Here is a 16306-nt window from a genome sequence, read left to right on the forward strand (position 1 = left end):
TAACGGTCAACCCCATCTCATGATCCTTGTTACCATGTCATTACCCATGTTACCATGTCATTACCCATGTTACCATGTTACTGTCAACCCCATCTTATTACCCATGTTACCATGTCATTACCCATGTTACCATGTTACTGTCAACCCCATCTCATTACCCATGTTACCATGTCATTACCCATGTTACCATGCAGCTGTTAACCCCATCTCATTACCCATGTTACCATGCAGCTGTCAACCCCATCTCATGACCTACGTTACCATGTAACTGTCAACTCCATCTCATTAGCCTTGTTACCATGTCATTACCCATGCTACCATCATCTGCCCCTAGGGACAAAACTAAACGTGCACCATGGCAACCATGTGAGATATGTACACATCTCCACGCTGGGGGTCCCTATACACACCACACACATCCACACACCACACACACACAACACAAACACACACACCACACACATCCACACACCACACACATCCACACACCACACACCACACACACACACACATCCACACACCACACACATCCACACACCACACACATCCACACACCACACACATCCACACACCACACACACACAACACAAACACACACACAACACACACCACACACATCCACACACCCACACACCACACACATCCACACACATCCACACACCACACACATCCACACACCACACACACACACAACACAAACACACACACAACACACACAACACACACACCACACACGCACACACAACACACACATCCACACACCACACACCACACACACACACAACACAAACACACACACATCCACACACCACACACCACACACCACACACATCCACACACCACACACATCCACACACCACACACATCCACACACCACACACACACACACACCACACACACACACACACCACACACCACACACACACACACACACCACACACATCCACACACCACACACATCCACACACAACACAAACACACACACATCCACACACCACACACCACACACACACACACAGCACAAACACACACACATCCACACACCACACACACACACGACACACACAACACACAGACACAACACACACACACACACAACACAAACACACACACAACACACACACAGCACACACACACAACCCTGTACCCGGTGGTCTAAGGCACTTAGTGCTAGAGGCGTCACTACAGATGCTGGTTCGATCCCGGGCTGTATCACAACCGGCCGTGATCGGGAGTCCCATCGAGCGGCGTGGAATTGTCCCAGTGTCTTCCGGGTTGTCCGGGTTTCCCGGGGTAGGCCGTCACTGTAAAATAAGAATTTGTTCTTAACTGTCTTGCCTAGTTAAATAAAGTTTAAAAAAAATAAAAATAAAAATAATAATATATATATTTTTCATAAATAGAAGAGATGGACACCCACTCCAGTTGTGCTTAGGAATCTGACAGATGAATGCCATGTATCATCCGTATGGGTGCAGGCCACCCCAACCCAGGGAGGCAGGCCCGCTTTAGTGACCTCAACAGTCCAGTACATGGTCAGATGTCCCCTCTGAGCTCTAGTCGGCGTGCTGCTTTAGCCCAGGGCAAACCGTAGGAGAAGACCTTTCCAAACTTGTTTAGTCTGACGGGTCAAATGAGGGATTGTTTTGGGGGATTGTTTCAGGGGATTTGGGATTTATTCAGCGGTACCTTTGACCCCATGCATGAAATATGGAATGTGATTTGCATTCTTCAAGACAGTACCGTGCAGTATCGAAGAGCCCTTACTGCTGCTCGATCATCCTATATTTATAACTTAACTGAGGAAAATAAGAACAATCCGAAATTTATTTTTGATACTGTCGCAAAGCGAACTAAAAAGCAGCATTCCCCGAGAGAGGATGGCTTTCACTTCAGCAGTAATAAATTCATGAACTTCTTTGAGGAAAAGTTCATGATTTTTAGAAAGCAAATCATGGACTCCTCTTTAAATCTGCATATTCCTTCAAAGCTCAGTTGTCCTGAGTCTGCACAACTCTGCCAGGACCTAGGATCAAGAGAGACGCTCAAGTGTTTTAGTACTATATCTCTTGACACAATGATGAAAATAATCATGGCCTCTAAAGCTTCAAACTGCATACTGGACCCTATTCCAACTAAACTACTGAAAGAGCTGCTTCCTGTGCTTGGCCCTCCTATGTTGAACATAATAAACGTCTCTCTATCCACCGGATGTGTACCAAACTCACTAAAAGTGGCAGTAATAAAGCCTCTCTTGAAAAAGCCAAACCTTGACCCAGAAAATATAAAAAACTATTGGCCTATATCGAATCTTCAATTCCTCTCAAATTTTTTTTTTGAAAAGGCTGTTGCGCAGCAACTCACTGCCTTCCTGAAGACAAACAATGTATACGAAATGCTTCAGTCTGGTTTTAGCCCCATCATAGCACTGAGACTGCACTTGTGAAGGTGGTAAATTACCTTTTAATGGCATCAGACCGAAGCTCTGCATCTGTCCTCGTGCTCCTAGACCTTAGTGCTGCTTTTGATACCATCGATCACCACATTCTTTTGGAGAGATTGGAAACCCAAATTGGTCTACACAGACAAGTTCTGGCCTGGTTTAGATATTTTCTGTCGGAAAGATATCAGTTTGTCTCTGTAAATGGCTTGTCCTCTGACAAATCAACTGTACATTTCGGTGTTCCTCAAGGTTCCGTTTTAGGACCACTATTGTTTTCACTATATATTTTAACTCTTGGGGATGTCATTCGAAAACATAATGTTAACTTTCACTGCTATGCGGATGACACACAGCTGTACATTTCAATGAAACATGGTGAAGCCCCAAAATTGCCCTCGCTAGAAGGGTGTCAGACATAAGGAAGTGGATGGCTGCAAACTTTCTACTTTTAAACTCGGACAAAACAGAGATGCTTGTTCTAGGTCCCAAGAAACAAAGAGATCTTCTGTTGAATCTGACCATTAATCTTGATGGTTGTACAGTCCTCTCAAATAAAACTGATGAAGGACCTCGCCGTTACTCTGGACCCTGATCTCTCTTTTGACAAACATATCAAGACTGTTTCAAGGACAGCTTTTTTCCATCTACGTAACATTGCAAAAATCAGAAACCTTCTGTCCAAAAATGATGCAGAAAAATTAATCCATGCTTTTGTAACTTCTAGGTTAGACTACTGCAATGCTCTTACTTTCCGGCTACCTGGATAAAGCACTAAATAAACTTCAGTTAGTGCTAAATACGGCTGCTGAATCCTGACTAGAACCAAACAATTTGATCATATTATTACAGTGATAGCCTCCCTACACTGGATTCCTGTCAAGGCAAGGGCTGATTTCAAGGTTTTACAGCTAACCTACAAAGCATTGCATGGGCTTGCTCCTACCTATCTCTCTGATTTGGTCCTGCCGTACATACCTACACCTACGCAATGGTCACAAGACGCAGGCCTCCTAATTGTCCCTGGAATACTGTATCTAAGCAAACAGCTGGAGGCAGGGCTTTCTCCTACGGAGTCCCATTTTTATGGAATGGTCTGCCTACTCATGTAAGAGACGCAAACTCGGTCTCAACCTTTAAGTCTTTACTGAAGACTCATCTCTTCAGTGGGTCATATGATTGTGTGTAGTCTGGCCCAGGAGTGTGAAGGTGAATGGAAAGTCTCTGGAACAACGAACTGCCCTTGCTGTCTCTGCCTGGCCGGTTCCCTCTTTCCACCGGGATTCTCTGCGTCTAACCCTATTACAGGGGCTGAGTCAATGGCTTACTGGTGCTTTTTCATGCCGTCCCTAGGAGGGGTGCGTCACTTGAGTGGGTTGAGTCACTGACATGATCTTCCTGTCTGGGTTGGCGCCCCCCCCTGGCTTGTGCCGTGGCGGAGATCTTTGTGGGCTATACTGGGTCTTGTCTCAGGATGCTAAGTTGGTGGTTGAAGATATCCCTCTAGTGGTGTGGGGCTGTGCTTTGGCAAAGTGAGTGGGGTTATATCCTTCCTGTTTGGCCCTGTCTGGGGGTATCATCGGATGGTGCCACAGTGTCTCCTGACCCCTCCTGTCTCAGCCTCCAGTATTTATGCTGCAGTAGTTTATGTGCCGGGGGACTAGGGTCAGTTTGTTATATCTGAAGTACTTATCCTGTCTTATCCGGTGTCCTGTGTGAATTTAAGTATGCTCTCTCTAATTTTCTCTTTCTCTATTTCTTTCTCTCTCTCGGGGGACCTGAGCCCTAGAACCTTGCCTCAGGACTACCTGGCATGATGACTCCTTGCTGTCCCCAGTCCACCTGGCCCTGCTGCTGTTCCAGTTTCAACTGTTCTGCCTGCGGCTATGGAATCCTGACCTGTTCACCGGACGTGCTACCTGTCCCAGACCTATTATTTGACCATGCTGGTCCGTTATGAACATTTGAACATCTTGGCCCTGTTCTGTTATAATCTCCACCCAACACAGCCAGAAGAGGACTGGCCACCCCTCATAGCCTGGTTCCTCTCTAGGTTTCTTCCTAGGTTTTGGCCTTTCTAGGAAGTTTTTCCTAGCCACCGTGCTTCTACACCTGCATTGCTTGCTGTTTGGGGTTTTAGGCTGGGTTTCTGTACAGCACTTTGAGATATCAGCTGATGTACGAAGGGCTATGTAAATACATTTGATTTGAAATTATTTAAAATGTTATTTGTCTCATGCGCCGAATACAGCAGGTGTAGGTAGACCTTACAGTGAAATGCTTACTTACAAGCCCCTTATCCAACAATGCAGTTTTAAGAAAATAGCTTTAAAAAAAGTAAGAGATAAGAAAAAACGAATAATTCATAATTAAAGAGCAGCTGTAAATAACAATAGCAGGGCTATATACAGGGTGTTACGGTACAGAGTCAATGTGGAGGCTCTATACAGAGTGTTACGGTACAGAGTCAGTGTGGAGACTATATTCAGGGTGTTACAGTACAGAGTCAATGTGGAGGCTCTATACAGGGTGTTACGGTACAGAGTCAATGTGTAGGCTATATACAGGGTGTTACGGTACAGAGTCAATGTGGAGGCTATATACAGGGTGTTACGGTACAGAGTCAATGTGGAGGCCATATACAGGGTGTTACGGTACAGAGTCAATGTGGAGGCTATATACAGGGTGTTACGGTACAGAGTCAATGTGGAGACTATATACAGGGGGTACCGGTACAGAGTCAATGTGGAGGCTATATACAGGGGGTACCGGTACAGAGTCAATGTGGAGGCTATATACAGGGTGTACCGGTACAGAGTCAACGTGGAGGCTATATACAGGGGCTAACGGTACAGAGTCAATGTGGAGGCTATATACAGGGGGTACCGGTACAGAGTCAATGTGGAGGCTATATACAGGGGTACCGGTACAGAGTGAGGGATGTAACCGGGCTGTGGAGGGGTGTTGAGGGGCTGTGGAGGGGTGTAGAGGGGGAGTGGAGGGGTGTAGAGGGGCTGTGAAGGGGTGTAGAGGGGCTGTAGAGGGGTGCAGAGGGGCTGTGGAGGGGTGTAGAGGGGCTGTGGAGGGGTGTAGAGGGGCTGTGGAGGGGTGTAGAGGGGCTGTAGAGGGGTGTAGAGGGGCAGTGGAGGGGTGTAGAGGGGAAGTGGAGGGGTGTAGAGGGGCAGTGGAGGGGTGTAGAGGGGCTGTGGAGGGGTGTAGAGGGGCTGTGGAGGGGTGTAGAGGGGTGTAGAGGGGCTGTGGAGGGGTGTAGAGGGGCAGTGGAGGGGTGTAGAAGGGCAGTGGAGGGGTGCAGAGGGGCAGTGGAGGGGTGTAGAGGGGCTATGGAGGGGTGTAGAGGGGCTGTAGAGGGGTGTAGAGGGGTGTAGAGGGTCTGTAGAGGGGCTGTGGAGGGGTGTAGAGGGGCAGTGGAGGGGTGTATAGGGGCTGTAGAGGGGTGTAGAGGGGCTGTGGAGGGGTGTAGAGGGGCTGTGGACGGGCTGTGGAGGTGTGTAGAGGGGCAGTGGAGGGGTGTAGAGGGGCAGTGGAGGGGCAGTGGAGGGGTGTAGAGGGGCTGTGGAGGGGTGTAGAGGGGCAGTGGAGGGGTGTTGAGGGGCTGTGGAGGGGTGTAGAGGGGCTGTGGAGGGGTGTAGAGGGGCAGTGGAGAGGTGTAGAGGGGCGTAGAGGGGCTGTGGAGGGGTGCAGAGGGGCTGTGGAGGGGTGTAGAGGGTCTGTGGTGGGGTGTAGAGGGGCTGTGGTGGGGTGTAGAAGGGCAGTGGAGGGGTGTAGAGGGGCTGTGGAGGGGTGTAGAGGGGCTGTGGAGGGGTGTAGAGGGGCTGTGGAGGGGTGTAGAGGGGCTGTGGAGGGGTGTTGAGGGGCTGTGGAGGTGTGTAGAGGGGCTGTGGAGGGGTGTAGAGGGGCAGTGGAGGGGTGTAGAGGGGCTGTGGAGGGGTGTAGAGGGGCTGTGGAGGGGTGTAGAGGGGCAGTGGAGGGGTGTTGAGGGGCTGTGGAGGGGTGTAGAGGGGCTGTGGAAGGGTGTAGAGGGGCTGTGGAGGGGTGCCACACACACAGACATACACATACACATAAAAACACACATAAGCGAGCGCGTACATACGCACACAGACATACACATACATACACACACATGCTTCTGCAGTAAAAGACTAGCTAGAGATAATGTACTGTCACAACGCATTTATATAACCCATGATTTGTGTAGCAGTAATTTGTTTGGCTATAAAGACAGAAGGTATGTGCTTATTTAATGATGTGATGTTTCCCTGATAATGCACGGAGGCGTGCAGGGCAGGGCTGGTTACCCTGGGGGGAATTCTATCATTACTGTCAAATATGAAGAGATTATTCAAGCTATCAAATACATGCCTGGCTGATGAGAAGGATGATCTCATGTATTGTAACTGCAATTATGTAATAATAATAACAATAATAATAATAATAACAATACTGATAACAATAATAATAATAATAATAATAATAATAACAATAATAATAATAATAATGATAATAATTATAGTACTTATTTTATTCAACTTTTATAGTGCTTTTCATTTAAAAAATAATCGCACAGCGCTTTAAAGCGGAAAAAAACGAATTTAGAAAAACAAAACTAAATAGTTTAAAAGATGTGCAGACAGGAGGACAGTCATGGCAGACAGGATGACAGTCATGGCAGACAGGAGGACAGTCATGGCAGACAGGGGGACAGTCGTGGCAGACAGGTGACAGTCATGGCAGACAGGAGGACAGTCATGGCAGACAGGTGACAGTCATGGCAGACAGGGGGACAGTCATGGCAGACAGGTGGACAGTCATGGCAGACAGGATGACAGTCATGGCAGACAGGTTACAGTCATGGCAGACAGGGGGACAGTCGTGGCAGACAGAAGGACAGTCATGGCAGACAGGAGGACAGTCGTGGCAGACAGGAGGACAGTCGTGGCAGACAGGAGGACAGTCGTGGCAGACAGGGGGACAGTCGTGGCAGACAGGAGGACAGTCATGGCAGACAGGTTACAGTCATGGCAGACAGGAGGACAGTCGTGGCAGACAGGAGGACAGTCATGGCAGACAGGTTACAGTCATGGCAGACAGGGGGACAGTCATGGCAGACAGGAGGACAGTCATGGCAGACAGGTTACAGTCATGGCAGACAGGTTACAGTCATGGCAGACAGGGGGACAGTCATGGCAGACAGAAGGACAGTCATGGCAGACAGGAGGACAGTCATGGCAGACAGGAGGACAGTCGTGGCAGACAGGAGGACAGTCGTGGCAGACAGGAGGACAGTCATGGCAGACAGGGGGACAGTCGTGGCAGACAGGCGGACAGTCATGGCAGACAGAATGACAGTCATGGCAGACAGGTTACAGTCATGGCAGACAGGAGGACAGTCATGACAGACAGGAGACAGTCATGGCAGACAGGAGGACAGTCATGGCAGACAGGAGGGCAGACAGGTCAGTCATGGCAGACAGGAGGACAGTCACAGTCATGGCAGACAGACAGGGCAGACAGGGGGACAGTCATGGCAGACAGGGGGACAGTCGTGGCAGACAGGTGACAGTCATGGCAGACAGGATGACAGTCATGGCAGACAGGAGGACAGTCATGGCAGACAGGGGGACAGTCGTGGCAGACAGGTGACAGTCATGGCAGACAGGAGGACAGTCATGGCAGACAGGTGACAGTCATGGCAGACAGGGGGACAGTCATGGCAGACAGGTGGACAGTCATGGCAGACAGGATGACAGTCATGGCAGACAGGTTACAGTCATGGCAGACAGGGGGACAGTCGTGGCAGACAGGAGGACAGTCGTGGCAGACAAAAGGACAGTCGTGGCAGACAGGAGGACAGTCGTGGCAGACAGGAGGACAGTCATGGCAGACAGGGGGACAGTCGTGGCAGACAGGAGGACAGTCATGGCAGACAGGTTACAGTCATGGCAGACAGGAGGACAGTCGTGGCAGACAGGAGGACAGTCATGGCAGACAGGTTACAGTCATGGCAGACAGGGGGACAGTCATGGCAGACAGGAGGACAGTCATGGCAGACAGGTTACAGTCATGGCAGACAGGTTACAGTCATGGCAGACAGGGGGACAGTCATGGCAGACAGAAGGACAGTCATGGCAGACAGGAGGACAGTCATGGCAGACAGGAGGACAGTCGTGGCAGACAGGAGGACTGTCGTGGCAGACAGGAGGACAGTCATGGCAGACAGGGGGACAGTCGTGGCAGACAGGCGGACAGTCATGGCAGACAGAATGACAGTCATGGCAGACAGGTTACAGTCATGACAGACAGGAGACAGTCATGGCAGACAGGATGACAGTCATGGCAGACAGGGGGACAGTCATGGCAGACAGGTAACAGTCATGGCAGACAGGTGACAGTCATGGCAAACAGAAGGATAGTCATGGCAGACAGGTGACAGTCATGGCAGACAGAATGACAGTCATGGCAGACAGGTTACAGTCATGGCAGACAGGAGGACAGTCATGACAGACAGGAGACAGTCATGGCAGACAGGATGACAGTCACGGCAGACAGGGGGACAGTCATGGCAGACAGGATGACAGTCATGGCAGACAGGATGACGGTTATGGCAGACAGGGGGATAGTCGTGGCAGACAGGGGGACAGTCGTGGCAGACAGGTGATAGTCATGGCAGACAGGAGGACAGTCATGACAGACAGGAGACAGTCATGGCAGAAAGGTGACAGTCATGGCAGACAGGGGGACAGTCATGGCAGATAGGTGACAGTCATGGCAGACAGGTGGACAGTCATGGCAGACAGGTTACAGTCATGGCAGACAGGGGGACAGTCATGGCAGACAGAAGGACAGTCATGGCAGACAGGAGGACAGTCATGGCAGACAGGAGGACAGTCGTGGCAGACAGGAGGACTGTCGTGGCAGACAGGAGGACAGTCATGGCAGAAAGGGGGACAGTCGTGGCAGACAGGCGGACAGTCATGGCAGACAGAATGACAGTCATGGCAGACAGGTTACAGTCATGGCAGACAGGAGGACAGTCATGACAGACAGGAGACAGTCATGGCAGACAGGATGACAGTCATGGCAGACAGGGGGACAGTCATGGCAGACAGGTAACAGTCATGGCAGACAGGTGACAGTCATGGCAAACAGAAGGATAGTCATGGCAGACAGGTGACAGTCATGGCAGACAGAATGACAGTCATGGCAGACAGGTTACAGTCATGGCAGACAGGAGGACAGTCATGACAGACAGGAGACAGTCATGGCAGACAGGATGACAGTCACGGCAGACAGGGGGACAGTCATGGCAGACAGGATGACAGTCATGGCAGACAGGATGACGGTTATGGCAGACAGGGGGATAGTCGTGGCAGACAGGGGGACAGTCGTGGCAGACAGGTGATAGTCATGGCAGACAGGAGGACAGTCATGACAGACAGGAGACAGTCATGGCAGAAAGGTGACAGTCATGGCAGACAGGGGGACAGTCATGGCAGATAGGTGACAGTCATGGCAGACAGGTGGACAGTCATGGCAGACAGGTTACAGTCATGGCAAACAGAAGGATAGTCATGGCAGACAGGTGACAGTCATGGCAGACAGGAGGACAGTCATGGAAGACAGGTGACAGTCATGGCAGACAGGATGACAGTCATGGCAGACAGGGGGACAGTCATGGCAGACAGAATGACAGTCATGGCAGACAGAATGACAGTCATGGCAGGCAGGATGACAGTCGTGGCAGACAGGAGGACAGTCATGGCAGACAGGGGGACAGTCATGGCAGACAGGGGGACAGTCGTGGCAGACAGGTGGACAGTCGTGGCAGACAGGAGGACAGTCATGGCAGACAGGAGGACAGTCATGGCAGACAGGTGGACAGTCATGGTCAGTTATACCAACACGGTCAGTTATACCAACAAGGTCAAGGTGAGTTATACCAACAAGGTCAGTTATACCAACAAGGTCAGTTATACCAACAAGGTCAAGGTCAGCTATAACAACAAGGTCAGTTATACCAACAAGGTGAGTTATACCAACAAGGTCAAGGTGAGTTATACCAACTAGGTCAGATATACCAACAAGGTCAGTTATACCAACAAGGTCAAGGTGAGTTATACCAACAAGGTCAGTTATACCAACAAGGTCAAGGTGAGTTATACCAACTAGGTCAGATATACAAACAAGGTCAATTATACCAACAAGGTCAGTTATACCAACAAGGTCAAGGTCAGTTATACCAACAAGGTCAAGGTCAGTCATACCGTCAAGGTCAGTTGTACCAACAAGGTGAGTTATACCAACAAGTAGAGGGGGAGTAGAGGAGTAGAGGGGGAGTAGGGGGAGTAGAGGAGGAGAGGAGTAGGGGGAGTAGGGGAGTAGAGGAGTAGAGGGAATACAGGGGGAGTAGAGGAGTAGAGGGACTAGAGGAGTAGAGGGAGAGTAGAGGAGTAGATGGAGAGTAGAGGAGTAGGGGGGAGTAGAGGAATAGAGGGGGAGTAGAGGAGTAGGGGGAGTAGAGGGGGAGTAGAGGAGTAGAGGGGGAGTAGAGGAGTAGAGGGAGTACAGGGGGAGTAGAGGAGTACAGGGGAGTAGAGGAGTAAAGGAGTAGAGGAGTAGAGGGAGTACAGGGGGAGTAGAGGAGTACAGGGAGTAGAGGAGTAAAGGAGTAGAGGAGTAGTGTAGGGTAGTAGGGGGGATTTCAGATATTTTTGGAATGGAAATGGGAATCTAACACCACAGAGAATGGGCTGATCAATACACACACACACACACACACACACACACACACACACACACACACACACACACACACACACACACACACACACACACACACACATGCAAACTCAATGTAACTATCCAACATTCATGATGATCCGTTATTGGTCCTTAGTGATGATTCTTCAGGATCGGACCCTTTTTTTCCATTTCCTCCTAGAATAACATACCCAAATCTAACTTCCTGTAGCTCAGGATCTAAAATAGCAAACTCAAATCTAACTTCCTGTAGCTCCGGACCTAAAATAACAAACTCAAATCTAACTTCCTGTAGCTCAGGACCTAAAATAACATACGCAAATCTAACTTCCTGTAGCTCAGGATCTAAAATAACAAACTCAAATCTAACTTCCTGTAGCTCAGGACCTAAAATAACGAACCCAAATTTAACTTCCTGTAGCTCAGGACCCAAATCGAACTGCCTGTTGCTCAGGACCTAAAATAACAAACCTAAATCTAACTTCCTGTAGCTCAGGACCCAAATCTAACTGCCTGTAGCTCAGGATCTAAAATAGCAAACTCAAATCTAACTTCCTGTAGCTCCGGACCTAAAATAACAAACTCAAATCTAACTTCCTGTAGCTCAGGACCTAAAATAACATACGCAAATCTAACTTCCTGTAGCTCAGGATCTAAAATAACAAACTCAAATCTAACTTCCTGTAGCTCAGGACCTAAAATAACGAACCCAAATTTAACTTCCTGTAGCTCAGGACCCAAATCGAACTGCCTGTTGCTCAGGACCTAAAATAACAAACCTAAATCTAACTTCCTGTAGCTCAGGACCCAAATCTAACTGCCTGTAGCTCAGGACCTAAAATAACATACCCAAATCTAACTTCCTGTAGCTCAGGACCTAAAATAACATACCCAAATCTAACTTCCTGTAGCTCAGGACCTAAAATAACAAACCTAAATCTAACTTCCTGTAGCTCAGGACCCAAATCTAACTGCCTGTAGCTCAGGACCTGAAGTAAGGATATGCATATTCTTGATACCATTTGAAAGGAAACACTTTGAAGTTTGTGGAAATGTTAAATGAATGTAGGAGAATATAACACATTAGATTTGTTTAAAGGTAATACAAAGAAAAAACATTGCGTTTATTTGATTTATTTCTTCATCTTTTTGGAATTGCAAGAGAAAGGCCATAATGTACTGTTCCAGGTTAGACGCAATTATTTTGATTTTGGCCACTATATATGTTCAAAATATTGTATCAAGACTGCCCAAATGTCTTGGTTTATTGATACATTTTCAAGTTCATATAACTGTGCACTCTCCTCAAACAATAGCATGGTGTTATTTCACTGTAATCACTACTGTAAATTGGACAGTGCGGTTAGATTAACAAGAATTTAAGCGTTCTGCCAGTATCAGACTTGTCTAAATATTCTATGAAAATATCTTGTTACTTACAACCTCATGATAATCACATAAGCCTACGTTAGCTCAACTGTTTACAGTAGTAGCCACTGGGTCAGTCTGATGGAGTGTGGTTTACAGTAGTAGCCACTGGGTCAGTCTGATGGAGTATGGTTTACAGTAGTAGCCACTAGCCACTGGGTCAGTCTGATGGAGCATGGTTTACAGTAGTAGCCACTGGGTCAGTCTGATGGAGTATGGTTTACAGTAGTAGCCACTAGCCACTGGGTCAGTCTGATGGAGTATGGTTTACAGTAGTAGCCACTGGGTCAGTCTGATGGAGTATGGTTTACAGTAGTAGCCACTAGCCACTGGGTCAGTCTGATGGAGTGTGGTTTACAGTAGTAGCCACTGGGTCAGTCTGATGGAGTATGGTTTACAGTAGTAGCCACTAGCCACTGGGTCATTCTGATGGAGCATGGTTTACAGTAGTAGCCACTGGGTCAGTCTGATGGAGTGTGGTTTACAGTAGTAGCCACTGGGTCAGTCTGATGGAGTATGGTTTACAGTAGTAGCCACTAGCCACTGGGTCAGTCTGATGGAGCATGGTTTACAGTAGTAGCCACTGGGTCAGTCTGATGGAGCATGGTTTACAGTAGTAGCCACTGGGTCAGTCTGATGGAGTATGGTTTACAGTAGTAGCCACTAGCCACTGGGTCAGTCTGCTGGTGTTCCGAAGCAACGGTAGTCATGGGAGAGTGGAGGGATTTTCAGAACTTAGGAACTAGTGTTATGCGGATGAGCAAATTCTCAATTTTAACCGACAATTTCCACAGTTTGTAAGACATATGGCTCCTGGCAACTGGGTGTCGAGTTCGAATGACGCCAGCTGACGGAAGACAATAGCTGACACCTTGATCCATAAAGGGTATTTTGACTAGTCTATATTGGAAGCACCCTTTGAGAACCCCACCAGTTGAGAACCCCTTTTTCTGAGGTTACACCTACAGTGTCAGGGTGAGTCAGTGCTCTGTACTGGTTGTGTTCAGCCGAAGGCCCGTCTGGACTCGTCAGCAGAACAGCATGACTATACAGAGGAAACTGGCCTCACTGGAGGAAGAGCAGCATAGGGAGGTTCTACAGAGCAGCATAGGGAGGTTCTACAGAGCAGTAGAGGGAGGTTCTACAGAGCAGCATAGGGAGGTTCTACAGAGCAGTAGAGGGAGGTTCTACAGAGCAGTAGAGGGAGGTTCTACAGAGCAGCATAGGGAGGTTCTGCAGAGCAGTAGAGGGAGGTTCTACAGAGCAGTAGAGGAAGGTTCAGCTGAGCAGTAGAGGAAGGTTCAGCAGAGCAGTAGAGGTAGGTTCAGCAGAGCAGTAGAGGAAGGTTCAGCAGAGCAGTAGAGGGAGGTTCTACAGAGCAGTAGAGGAAGGTTCAGCTGAGCAGTAGAGGAAGGTTCAGCAGAGCAGTAGAGGTAGGTTCAGCAGAGCAGTAGAGGTAGGTTCAGCAGAGCAGTAGAGGAAGGTTCAGCAGAGCAGTAGAGGAAGGTTCAGCAGAGCAGTAGAGGAAGGTTCAGCAGAGCAGTAGAGGAAGGTTCAGCCGAGCTAGCTCGGGGCACTCAAAAAAAAACTATTGCTCAACACAAATCGCTTCTCACAGGTAACAATTTTCTTGAAACAAGCCCCCTGTTTTCAGATCTGTTTTGGTAAGACAAGTTGGCAAGACAGCACGAACAGATGTGTGACCAGGCTACTACAGAGTTGCCTGTTACCACGATCCCAGGATCTGCTGGAGGAGGTTTTACAGTGACTGTGAAAGGCCAGAAACACAGGGGCCTCAGGGAAAGTCATGTGAAATAATGCGCCAGAACAGCCTCAACCAGCAGGCAGTCTCTGACTTGGATATGAAACGCAGAGCAAAAACATTCATTGAAATGAGAACGATAAGCCCCTTGAAACTCTGCTCCTGTTTCTCTCTTTCTTTCTCTCATTCTCTCTTTCTCTTTCTTTCTCTCTTTCTTTCTCTCTCTTTCTCTCTTTCTTTCTCTCATTCTCTCTTTCTTTCTCTCTTTCTTTCTTTCTTTCTCTCTTTCTTTCTTTCTCTCTTTCTTTCTTTCTTTCTTTCTCTCTCTCTTTCTTTCTTTCTTTCTTTCTTTTTTGTTTCTCATCATTGAGAGAAACAAAAAACACCAAAGCAGCTGATAAGTGTTTCTGAGAAACTGTGCCGAGTAGAAAGTGAGAGAGAGCGATGGAGAGAGAAAGAGAGAGAGAGATAATATCCCGGTGGATCTCTCAGCTTTCCGACTTTTTTTCCCATGCCCAAGCTGAGAGGAGGATGAGAGGAGAGGAGGCAAGGAGGAGAGGAGGAGAGGAGGCAAGGAGAAGGAGAGGAGGAGAGGAGGCAAGGAGAAGGAGAGGAGTGGTGGAGGGAGGATAGCCTCGGTACGGCAGATCCTTTCGCAATCCAAGTTAATTATCTCTGCCCTGTTGGGTAAGAGCTCTTTAACGGTGCCTCACATTGAGCGGGGGCCCTGGGCCCACTGACCCCTACACCTGACGCCAGCCTTTAAACAACCGAAACGTTTAGAGCCAAGCAGCTCTAATTGAATTGGTTAAGACAGACGCTTCGCTTGCCAAGGCCCCATCACTTGTATAGCAACCTGTGCATGGAGCTCCACCGTGAGGCCTATGTTAGTTAGTTATGAAGGCTCTGCGTGGAGCTTTGTCGTGAGGTCTAATGTGTAGTTAGTTACCAAGCCTCTGCACGAAGCTCGTCCGTGAGGCCTATGTTAGTTAGTTATGAAGGCTCTGCGTGGAGCTTTGTCGTGAGGTCTACTGTGTAGTTAGTTACCAAGCCTATGCACAGAGCTCGTCCGTGAGGCCTACTGTAGGTGGAAAGCCCTGTACAGACTCGGCATGGACCAAGTCATTGAGGCTTCCTGTACATCTATCAATTCTCGGCACAGCATCTGCACTTAGCTCTTCCGTGAGGCCTACTGTACGGTTAGTTACCAAACCCTGGCTGCTGCAGTACTGTCTCTTCCCACTTTCAATTAGAAAAAGGCTCACTCCACAACTGTCTGAGACTAATCACCTGCTACTTTAACCATATCTACATGTATGTACTACCTCAATCAGCCTGACTAACCTGTATATAGCCTCGCTACTGTATATAGCCTCGCTACTGTATTTAGCCTAGCTACTGTTTATAGCCTAGCTACTGTATATAGCCTCGCTACTGTATATAGCCTCGCTACTGTTTATAGCCTAGCTACTGTTTATAGCATCGCTACTGTATTTAGCCTAGCTACTGTTTATAGCCTAGCTACTGTATATAGTCTAGCTACTGTATATAGCCTCGCTACTGTATATAACCTAGCTACTGTATATAGCCTCTCTACTGTATATAGCCTCTCTACTGTATATAGCCCAGCTACTGTATATAGCCTCTCTACTGTATATAGCCTCTCTACTGTATATAGCCTCTCTACTGTATATAGCCTCTCTACTGTATATAGCCTAGCTACTGTATATAGCCTCTCTATTGTATATAGCCTCTCTACTGTATATAGCCTCGCTACTGTATATAGCCTCGCTACTGTATATAGCCTAGCTACTGTATATAGCCTCGCTACTGTATATAGCCTAGCTACTGTATATAGCCTCGCTACTGTTTATATGGGCTACAGCATCCAAAGA

Source organism: Oncorhynchus clarkii, chromosome 5, assembly GCF_045791955.1.
Source record: "Oncorhynchus clarkii lewisi isolate Uvic-CL-2024 chromosome 5, UVic_Ocla_1.0, whole genome shotgun sequence".
Lineage (NCBI taxonomy): Eukaryota > Metazoa > Chordata > Actinopteri > Salmoniformes > Salmonidae > Oncorhynchus > Oncorhynchus clarkii.